Source organism: Myotis myotis, unplaced genomic scaffold (genome assembly GCF_014108235.1).
Source record: "Myotis myotis isolate mMyoMyo1 unplaced genomic scaffold, mMyoMyo1.p scaffold_m19_p_4, whole genome shotgun sequence".
Taxonomy (NCBI): Eukaryota; Metazoa; Chordata; class Mammalia; order Chiroptera; family Vespertilionidae; genus Myotis; species Myotis myotis.
Genome location: NW_023416346.1, coordinates 87,570,538 through 87,581,633, shown reverse-complemented (window position 1 = coordinate 87,581,633; position 11,096 = coordinate 87,570,538). Strand labels below are relative to the sequence as shown.

General features: G+C 42.2%; 1 pseudogene; it reads right to left on the bottom strand.

The window, feature by feature from the left end:
- Positions 1-5,601: 5,601 nt before the first annotated feature.
- LOC118654210 lies at positions 5,602-7,487 on the bottom strand (annotated as a pseudogene).
- Between the last annotated feature and the right edge of the window lie 3,609 nt (positions 7,488-11,096).

Sequence of the window (11,096 nt, the reverse complement as noted above, 5' to 3'; positions counted from 1 at the left end):
ATGACTTTTTTCCAATGATCGACTGTCCAATCCTTGTGTTCCTGTGTGAATTGGAGATGTTTTATCTTGGTAACTGCAGACAGCAAAGGTGTTCAAACAGGCCTTTGGCTGTTTTGCTGATACTCTCTCCATGGCTCCAAGCGCCAACAATCGTCCCACGTTCAAAGGCTGTTAAATCGCGTTGTTTACCCATATCTTCAGAAAAAAAATCACTTCTACTGTCGTGGTAAACAACCTGCTTCCCTATATATAATGATCTGGCCCTCTAGCAACTTCAGAGTGAAATTATAGCTAATTTGCCTACAAACTTCAGGTGGTCATAATAATCTAGCCACTCAGTGTGTGTGTGTGTGTGTGTGTGTGTGTGTGTGTGTGTGTGTGTGTGTGTATCATACAACTAAACAGAAAAACAAACTATTTTTAAAGTGGCAAAGCACCTTCAGTTTGTTCTCTGTATCTATGAGTCTATTTGCTTTGTTTGTTTATTTTGTTTTTTTAGATTTCACATATATCTAAAATTATATGGTACTCGTGTTTCTCCATCTGACTTATATCCTTTAACATAATACCCTCTTAGTCCATCCATGTTGTTACAAATGGTAACAGTTCATGCTTGTTTATGTTCCAGTGATATTCCATTGTACATATGTACCAAACTATTTTATCCAGTTGTCTGTTGATGGGCACTTAGGTTGCTTCCATATCTTGGATATTGCAAACAGAAACAGACTCACAGATACATAGAACAGATTGGTGGTTGCCAGATGGGAGTGGGGTTGGGGGATTGGGTAAAAAAGGTGATGGTACTAAGAAGTGAAAATTGACTGAAGGGTCCTGGCTTTGATTCTGGTCAAGGGCACATGCATGGGTTGTAGGCTTGATCCCCAGTGGGGAGCGTGCAGGAGGCAGCCGATCAATGATTCTCTCTCTTATCATTGATGCTTCTATCTCTCTCTCCATCTTCATTCCTCTCTGAAATCAATAAAAATTTTAAAAATATATTTAAAAAATAAGTACAAATTGGTAGTTACAAAATAGTCATGGGGATGTAAAGTACAGCATAGGGAATATAGTCAATAATATTTTAATGACTACGTATGGTTCGAGGATGTACTAGACTAATTGGAAGGGACAGTTCATGAGTTATATAAATGTTTAAACACTATGCTGTACACCAGAAACTAATATAATATTGAATGTCAACTATAATTAAAAAGAAAAAGAAAAGGCTACATATTGTGTGAGTCCAACTATATGACATTTGGGAAAAGGCAAAACTATGGAGAGAGTAAAAAATATCAGTGGTTGCCAGAGGTTAAGGGAGGCATAAATAGGCAGAGCACTGCGAATTTTAGGTAAATAAAACCACTCTGTATAATACTATAATAGTGGGTGCATGTCATTATAAAATTGTCTAAACTCAGAATGTATAATGCCAATAGTAACCCCTAACGTAAACTATGAACTTTGGGTGATAATATGTGAGTATAGATTCATCAACTGGAACTATAATACCACTCTAACACTGTCTTGAAAGTAATCCACCATCTTATTTCCTGCTCTCCCCATCCCTAGTCTTGGAATGTACACAAGAACTCTGTACTCTACCTTTGGAGCAAGATGTTCTTGATGTTATCTGTTTTTTAACCAGCTTTGGTGCCTGACCCCCTCAGCACCTGGCATACCCACTCCACAACCTGCCTCAGGTTAAACATGAATTCCTTTCCCAGTATATAAGTTCAATGCTTTTGGCTATAAAACACAGTCTGGAGGGTGGAAAGTGTGGAGGATATCCATGTCATCTTGTCACCAACCAGGATAAGCCTCATATATAAGTTTCCTTAATTATAATTTAAAAATTAACAAGCAATCCAATTTTTAAAAATTGGTCAAAGAATATAAATAAATATTCAAAGGGATAAAATAAAAATGATCAATAAATTTAGAAATATTCCTAACATTATTCAAAATTAATAATTATAAATAATGTGAAAAAAGGCAAAGGGCCTGAATAGATATTATTTTTGGGGAAAAAAAAAACATAAATGGTCAAAATGCAAATCAAAACCATAATGTGATATGAGTTCACACCTATTAATATGTCTATTATAAAAATTTAACAATAGGACTACCGTATTATCCAGCTATTACTTTTCTGAGCACTTATCTGAAGAATATGGGAAAACTACTTCAAAATTATTTATTGTAACATTATTCACAATAGCCAAGATATGGAAAAAAGCCTATATTTGTTCATTGAGGGAAGAATGGATAAAGATGATGTAATATAACTATTGACAGATATGATAGTTGGTGGAGAGATAGATATAGATAAATATATTTATATCCACACACACAAACAATAGGATACTGCTCAGCTATAAAAAGGTGAAATTTTGCTTTTTGTGACAACTTGGATGGACTTGAGGGTATTATTCTAGGTAAAATAAGTCAGATAGAAAAAGATAAATACCATATTATTTCATTCATATGTAGAATATAAAAAAGAAAACAAACTTATAGAGGCAGATGCAGATTAGTGGTTAGCAGAGGGAAAGGGTGGTGTCAGAAGGATGAAAAAGGTAAAGGAATTCATTCACATAATGACGAATGGAAATTAGACTTTGGTGGTGAGCAAAATGTAGTATATGCAAATATCAAATTATAATTTTGAACCTTGTATAATATTATAAACCAACATTATCTCAAGAAAACAAAGAAATAAAACACATTTTTTAAGTGGAAAATAGTTTGACTTATTCTCCCACCAGATAAAGATTGAAGCTATACTTTTATACAATCCAAATGTAGGAAGTTGAACATAGGAACTCCCATATCATATTCCCTTTATAATTTTTCATAAACCACTCCCTTTAAAAATAGCTCATACCCTGCATTACTGTTAAGTGGGTCATTTATGTTGTGGAAGCAAAATAAAATTTATTTCTCTTGCAAAAATGTGTTTTAATCATTTTTGATAGGAAAGTACTTACTATTGCCATTTTATTTTTTGGTATGTTTCATAGTTCTGCTTTTTTCTTTCTCTCTTGCTGTCTTCCTTGTAATTACATTGTTTTTGTGTGTGTTTTTTTGTAGTAATATGCTTTTATTTCTTTCCTTTTATATTTTTACTAGAGGCCCGGTGCACAAAAATTTGTACACTTGAGGTGGGGGTCCCTCAGCCCAGCCTGAGCCCATTCACTGTCCAGGACCCCTTGGGGTATGTCCACCTGTCAACTTAGGCCCACTCCCTGGGGGATCAGGCCTAAGCTTGCAGTCATACATCCTTCTGGCAGCCAGGGAGCCTTGGGGGATGTCCGACTAAAGGCTTAGGCCCCCAAGGGATCCGGTCTAAACCATTAGTTAGACATTCTTAGTGTTGCCACGGAGGTGGGAGAGGCTTCTGCCATCAGCACTGGACTGGCCAGCCATGAGACAGCTTCTGGCTGAGTGGCATTCCCCATATGGAAGTGCACTGACCACCAGGAGGCAGCTCCTGCATTGAGTGTCTGCCCCCTGGTGGCTAGTGCACATCATAGCAACCGATCATTCTGGTGTTCAGTCAATGTGCATATTAGCCTTTTATTATTATTACTAGAGGCCTGGTGCACAAAAATTTGTGCTCTCGGGGGGGGGGGGGCTCAGCCTAGCCTGTGCCCTCTCGCAGTCTTGGACCCCTCAAGGGATGACCACCTGCTGGCTTGGGCCTGCTCCCCAGGGGATTGGGCCTAAGATGGCAATCAGACATCCCTCTGGCAGCCCAGCAGCCCTTGGGGGATGTCCACTTGCCAGCGGGGAGCAGACCTAAGCTTCAGTAAGACATCCTTAGCACTGCTGAGGAGGCAGGAGAGGCTCCCACCACCACCACTGTACTGGCAACCATCAGCCTGGCTTGTGGCTGAGCAGAGCTCCTCTATGTGGGAGCTCACTGACCACCAGAAGGCAGCTCCTGCATTGAGCGTCTGCTCCCTGGTGGTCAGTGTGTGTCATAGTGACCAGTCATTCCCAGTATTTCTGCTGTTAGGGTCAGTTTGCATATTACCCTTTTACTATATATGATAGAGGCCTGGTGCACTGGTGGGGGCTGGCTGGTTTGCCTTGAAGGGTGTCCCAGATCAAGGTGGGGGTCTCGCTTGGGTGCTTGGCCAGCCTGAGTGAGGGGCTGATAGCTGTTTGCAGCTGGTCACACCCCCTTCAGGGTGGGGGTCCCTACTGGGGTGCCTGGCTAACCTGGATGAGGAGCTGATGGCTGTTTTCAGGCTGGACACACCCCCTTTAGGGTGGGGGTCCCCACTTGGGTGCCTGGCCAGTCTGGGTGAGGGGCTGAGAGCCATTTTCAGGCTGGAGGGCAACTGAAGCTCCAAGCCTCTACTTTTTTTTATTCTGGGATTTATTTACCTTCTATAATTGAAACATTGTTGCCATTACTGGTGCTCCTAGCTCTGAGGCCATGGCCGGCTGAAAGCAGGTATCTGGGGTTTGTTTAGCTTCTATAATTGAAACATTGTTGCTTTTTGGCTCAGAGCCAGGCCGTGGCAGGCAGGGAACCTTGGCTTCCTCCATCACTGGAGCAAGCAAGCCTCATGTTCACTTCAGTTGCATGGCTGCCGGCTGCCATCTTTGTTGGCAGTTAATTTGCATATCACCCTGATTAGCCTATGGGAAGCGTAGCAGAGGTATGGTTAATTACCCTTTTTGTCTTTTATTAGATAGGATAGGATGTCCCTATTTCCCCCCTTTTGCCCCCTCTACCCAACTCTTGCCCCCCCACTTCTCTCTGGCCATCACCATCCTGTTGTTTGTGTCCATGGGTTGTGCATATATTTTCTTTAGCTAATATCGTCTTTAAATTCACTTCTTTAAATTTTTATTTTCAGATAAGTCCTAATAACTGCACTATTATATATTTTCTATTATATCATTTAGAATTAAGGTATTTTTTAATTGAACCCTTGTAAATTTTAACACAATTTAATAAATTATGCTAGAAGCAATTAGGGGATTTTTCATGTAATTCAGATACATTTCAATTAATATTTTATTAATTTTTTATTTTTTAATATTTTAATTTGAAATAATCTCCTACATGTAAAAAAACTATAAAATACTACAGCATATTATATGTACACTTCACCCAATTTCTTAGGTGTTAATAATTTAAACATAACCATTATACAACTAACAAAATTTGGAATATATTTTTCTTATAATCTCTTTAATGTTACTTAATCCATTTACTTTGTTTTTCTTAATCTTCACCCAAGGATATTTTTCCATTGAATTTTAGAGAGAGTGAAGGGAAAGGGAGAGACACATTGATTGGTTGCCTCATGCACATGCTTTGATAGGGACTGGGGATCAAGCCAGCAAGTGAGGTACATGCTCTTGACTGGAATCAAACCTGAGACCTTTCAGTCCATGGGCTAATGCTCTATCCACTGAGCAAAACAGGCTGCAGCTTAATTCATTTACTTTTAATCTATATGTGTCTTTATATTTAAAGTGGGTTTTGTTTTTGATTCACCCTCATAATCTGTCTTTTATTTTTTTAATTTTTTTGTTATTAATTCACTGTTACTTTATTTATTCATTTATTTTTTAGATTAGAATAAAAATTTATTCTGGTAAAGAAGTATATATTTTTTATTTGCAAAAGCTGAAAACGCTCCTATGAGTGGGCAGCCCAGAACCTGGATTCCAAGGGATCGACCACATGAAGCAAGAGTCTGTCACTTCTTCTTGCCAAGCTTGGGGGCCTTTTTGAGGCCTTGGATGTGTTTCTGAGGAAGCTGATATTCTTCCAGCAACAGCCGGCCAAGGTGGTGGACTTGGTTTCCCTGGATCTGGACCTGTAGGCTGTCCTTAGCCCCAGGGGCAGGAGTGACAGTGGTGCTAGCCTGGCATCGCTGCTGCAGGGTCGCAGCCACTGTGCATAGGTCCAGACTGTAGGTCTCCAAATTCCAGACCACAGTCACCTTTTTATTGGAAGCTCTCTGTGCTAGGGTGATGTCAATGGGGCAGATTTTTCCTTTCTTCACAATGGGCTCTTGTCCGGGAAAGGTCACTTGATAGGCAGGCTGCAGTTTTTCCAAACATCTGGTCAGAAGACTGTCCCATGGAAGCTTCATGACTATGTGCTGTTCACTTTTCTCTAAGATGCAGTCACACAGGATGGGATCCAAGTGTACGAGATTTTTGTTGTCTGCATCAACCAGGTCATTTTTCTTGGCATAGTTAATGATCATCCGGACCTCACAGCCCTCGAGAATGCTCCCCTTCTTGTGGCCAGACTCCTGGAAGAGCAGGCTCATGCTGTCTGGGACACAGTAGAGGGGTTTTATATCTGGAGGGTGACAGGGCTGTTCCCTGCTACCCTCCTGGATAGTCGGGGAGGTCGGGGAGGGCCCAGGTATGACAAAAGATGTGATCCTGGGGTGTTTCCAGTCCACAGCCACAATGCTCTCCACCCCTTTGCTCAGCTCCTTGACCTGTATAATCTGCTCTGCTCCTGCTGCATTTGCTGCAGGAACTTGGAGAGTTTTTTGTAGCTTGACTTCTTTATGTCCAGTTGCCGTCCTTCAGGGCAGCAGGAGAACACATGGTTACTGAGGAAAGCACTGGTGAGTAGAGGGAGGTCGGTCTTTTTGACTCGGCACTTCAAAGCATGCAAGAAGCATTGCTGTAGCAGTTAATCCATTTGCTTTTGAAGGGTCTTGCTGTATGCGGGGTCTGGGTTCAGGCCCCTGACGCCAGGGTCTTCTGAAGCTTCTGGTAGGGTCTTGTCCCCACACATCTGCTGATCTTCCCCATTCTCCTCCTCCTTTCTCTCCAGGGTAAGGCGCCTTATGTCATCCTGCAGGGTGGGGCCTGCCTTGACAGACCCCTTCTCTTCATTGACATCTGAGGGATCCAGGGCCAGTGGGCAATGAAAGGTGGAGAGGACTTGTCTCCAGATCGCCACAAGTGGTCCTCGTAGGTGTGGAGCATAGAGAAGCCCCTTCCCTTCAGGCCTGAAGTCAGCATCTCAGATGTGGACATGGCAGCCACTCTGATGGCCACAGGGGCCTTGTTTCCCACCAAGACAATGGCACAGAGGTCACCCTTCTGTACCTGAGGCAGACCAGCAGGGGGCACCACTATTCCCAGCAGCATCAAATCTGCTCCCCACACCAGTTTTTTGAGCACCAGAGACCATGTTGTGAATGCTGGTAGAAGATCAGGATATGACCACAGGGTGTACACTGTTGGGTACAGATTTTTCTCCAGTTCAAATAGGACGGGGTACCACCACTCACGTACACAGTCATGGCATCCCCTCTGTGAGCATACAGCTTCACGATGCTGAGCTCTTCCTTCCAAGGCACCAACTCGGAGGCCTGGTTGGTACCCAGGGTGGGGAAAGCAGCTGTCATGTCAGCTCGAAGCTTTCTCCTGTCTGATCCCTTGATGGCCGTGTTGGACTTGACACAAAAGGCCTTGGCAAACATGTGTGCTGGAGTGGCCTTGTTGGGGTCCAGCCCCAGCAGGTCCAGGGGTTCCCAAAGGTGTGGACGGAGTCAGTGAAGAAGCAATGACACGGAGACAGCATTCAGTTGATCAGCAGCCTAGCCAGGTTTTCTAGCCAGGTTCTCCAGCCAGGTTCTCCAACCAAGTTCAATAATCTGTTTTTTAATTGGTGCATTTATGCCACTGACTTTCAGAGTGCTTACTGATAGAGTTACTACCATATCAGGTGGCTTCTGCGGCTTCTGGGGTGGGCGTGCCTTGCCTCCCCGGGGTGGCAAGGCATGGCTGGCTGCTGGGGGCTTTCTGGGGCTGGCGTGCCTTGCCACCCTGGGACTTGCCCATCTCTGATCTCGGGTCCCGGGGTGGCAAGGCACAGCTTGCTGCTGGGGGTTTCTGGGGCAGATGTGTATTGCCACCCGGAACCTGCTGATGGGATCCCGGGGCAGCCGGCCTGCCCTGGATGGCGGCGCACTGGCGGTTGGCGCTGTTTTGCCCTGCCTGCAGTATGCAAATTAGCAGCCATCTTTGTTAGCATATCACACTGATTAGCCAATGAGAGGCGTAGCAAAGGTATGGTCAATTACCATGTTTGTCTATTATTAGATTAGATATCTACTGGGGTTTTTTTCTTTGTGATTACTATAGGGCTCACAAAATTCATCTTATATTTACAAAGTCTGTTTTAAGATGATGTAGACTTAATTTCCCTCACACACAAACTCTCTACACTTTTCCCTCTTATACACTTTATGTTACTGATATTACAATTTATGTATTTTATACTGTGTATATAATTATTGTAATTACAGTAATTCTTAAAACTTTGTATTTTAATTTTTATACTAGGATTAAAAGCAAATTATGCATCGCCATTAGAGTATTGGAGTATTTCTTCTATGTATTTACCTTAACCAGTGTCTTTATGTTACTATTTAATGTCCTTTCAGTTCAACTTGAAAAATTCCCGCTATACAGCATATAGAATACTTATGTCTATTCATCCCTTCTGCCAACCTATGCCTTTTAGTTCGAAGTGTAATCCATTTACATTTAAAGTAATTACTGGGGCGGGTGGGGATAAGGGGAAGAAATCAACCAAAGGACTTATATGCAAGCATATAGGCCTAACCAATGGACACAGACAACAGGGGGGTGAGGGCATGAGTGGGGGGGATGGGTGGTAATGTGGGGATAAGGACACATATATAATAACTTCAATAAAAAAATTAAAAAAAGAATACCAGCAGTAAGAGGAACAATAAAACTGTAAGAACAAAAAAAAATAAAGCAATTACTGATAAATTAGGATTTACTACTGTCATTTTGCATTTTGTTGCTCTATGTCTTATAGCTTTTTATGTCTATTATTTTTACTATTACTACTTTCTTTTATTATTTAATATTTTATGATATCACATTTTGATCCACTTCTGATTTATTTTGTGTTTATTAAATAGACTAGAGGCCCAGTGCACGGAATTCGAGCACTGGAGGGGGTTCCCTCAGCCCAGTCTGCCCACTCTCACAGTCCAGGAGCCCTCATGGGATGTCTTACTGATGGCTTAGGCACGCTCTCTGTGGGGAGCGGGCCTAAGCCACAGTCTGGCCTCCCTCTGCAGGAGGCGACTGGTTAATCAGGGGAAGGCACCACCCATGTCACCCTGCTGCTGCTGCCACTGCTGGCCACCGCAGCCACCAAGGTGTTTTCATCAACACGGACTCCAGTCCCTTCATCATGAAAAAATGACAACTTTCTTTAGGCATTTTCAAGATGTCTCTTTCATTTTTTTTTTTATTGCTTAAAGTATTACAAAGGGTATTACATATGCGTCTTCCCCCCCCCCCCCGCCCTTGACTATCCCCTGGCCTCCCCCACTCCCCAGTGTCCCATGTCCATTGGATATGCACATATGCATGCATACAAGTCCTTCGGTTGATCTCTTATACCCTTCCCTCCTGCCCCCCAACTTTCCCCGGCCTTCCCCCTGCATTTTGACAATCTGTTCGAGGCAGCTCTGCCTCTGTATCTATTACTGTTCAAAAGTTTATAATGGTCTCTATTATCCAGAAATGAGTGAGATCATATGGCATTTTTCCTTCATTGACTGGCTTATTTCACTTAGCATAATGCTCTCCAGTTCCATCCATGCCGTTGCAAATGGTAGGAGTTCCTTCTTTTTTTTTTTTTTTAAATATATTTTATTGATTTTTTACAGAGAGGAAGGGAGAAAGATAGAGAGTTAGAAACATAGATGAGAGAGAAACATCGATCAGCTGCCTCCTGCACATCTCCCACTGGGGATGTGTCCGCAACCAAGGTACATGCCCTTGACTGGAATCGAACCCGGGACCCCTCAGTCCGCAGGCCGACACTCTATCCACTGAGCCAAACCGGTTTTGGCATTCCTTCTTTTTTACAGCAGCATAGTATTCCATCGTGTAGATGTACCACGGTTTTCTAATCCATTCATCTACTGATGGGCACTTAGGCTGTTTCCAGATCTTAGCTATAGTGAATTGTGCTGCTATGAACATATGAGTGCATATATCCTTTCTGATTGGTGTTTCTGGTTTCCTGGGATATATTCCTAGAAGTGGGATCACAGGGTCAAATGGGAGTTCCATTTTCAGTTTTTTGAGGAAACTCCATACTGTCTTCCATAGTGGCTGCACCAGTCTGCATTCCCACCAGCAGTGCACGAGTGTTCCTTTTTCTCCACATCCTTTCCAGCACTTGCCGTTTGTTGATTTGTTGATGATAGCCAGTCTGACAGGTGTGAGATGGTACCTCAATGTTGTTTTCATTTGCATCTCTCGGATGATTAGTGACTTTGAGCATGATTTCATATGTCTCTTGGCTTTCTGAATGTCCTCTTTTGAAAGGTGTCTATTTAGGTCCTTGCCCATTTTTTGATTAGACTGTTTATCTTCCTTTTGTTAAGTTGTATGAGTTCCCTATGAATTTTGGAGATTAGGCCCTTATCAGATATGACATTGGCAAATATGTTTTCCCACACAGTGGGTTTTCTTGTTGTTTTGTTGATGGTTTCTTTTGCTGTGCAGAAGCTTTTTATTTTGAAGTAGTCCCATTTGTTCATTTTCTCTTTAGTTTCAAGTGCCCTAGGAGCTGTATCAGTGAAGAAATTGCTTCGGCATATGTCTGAGATTTTGTTGCCTTTGGATTCTTCTAGAATTTTTATGGTTTCCTGTTGTACATTTAAGTCCTTTATTCATTTTGAGTTTATTTTTGTGTATGGTGTAAGTTGGTGGTCTAGTTTCATTTTCTTGCATATATCTGTCCAATTTTCCCAACACCATTTATTGAAGAGACTATCCTGGCTTCATTGTATGTTCTTGCCTCCTTTGTCAAATATTAATTGAGCACATTGGTTCGGGCTGATTTCTGGGCTCTCTATTCTATTCCATTGATCTATATGTCTGTTCTTGTGCCAGTACAAGGCGGTTTTGAGAACAGTGGCTTTGTAATACAGTTTGATATCTGGTATTGAGTTCCCACCTACTTTGTTCTTTCTCAGGATTGCTACAGCTATTCGGGGCCTTTTTTTATTCCAGGTGAATTTTTGGAGAGT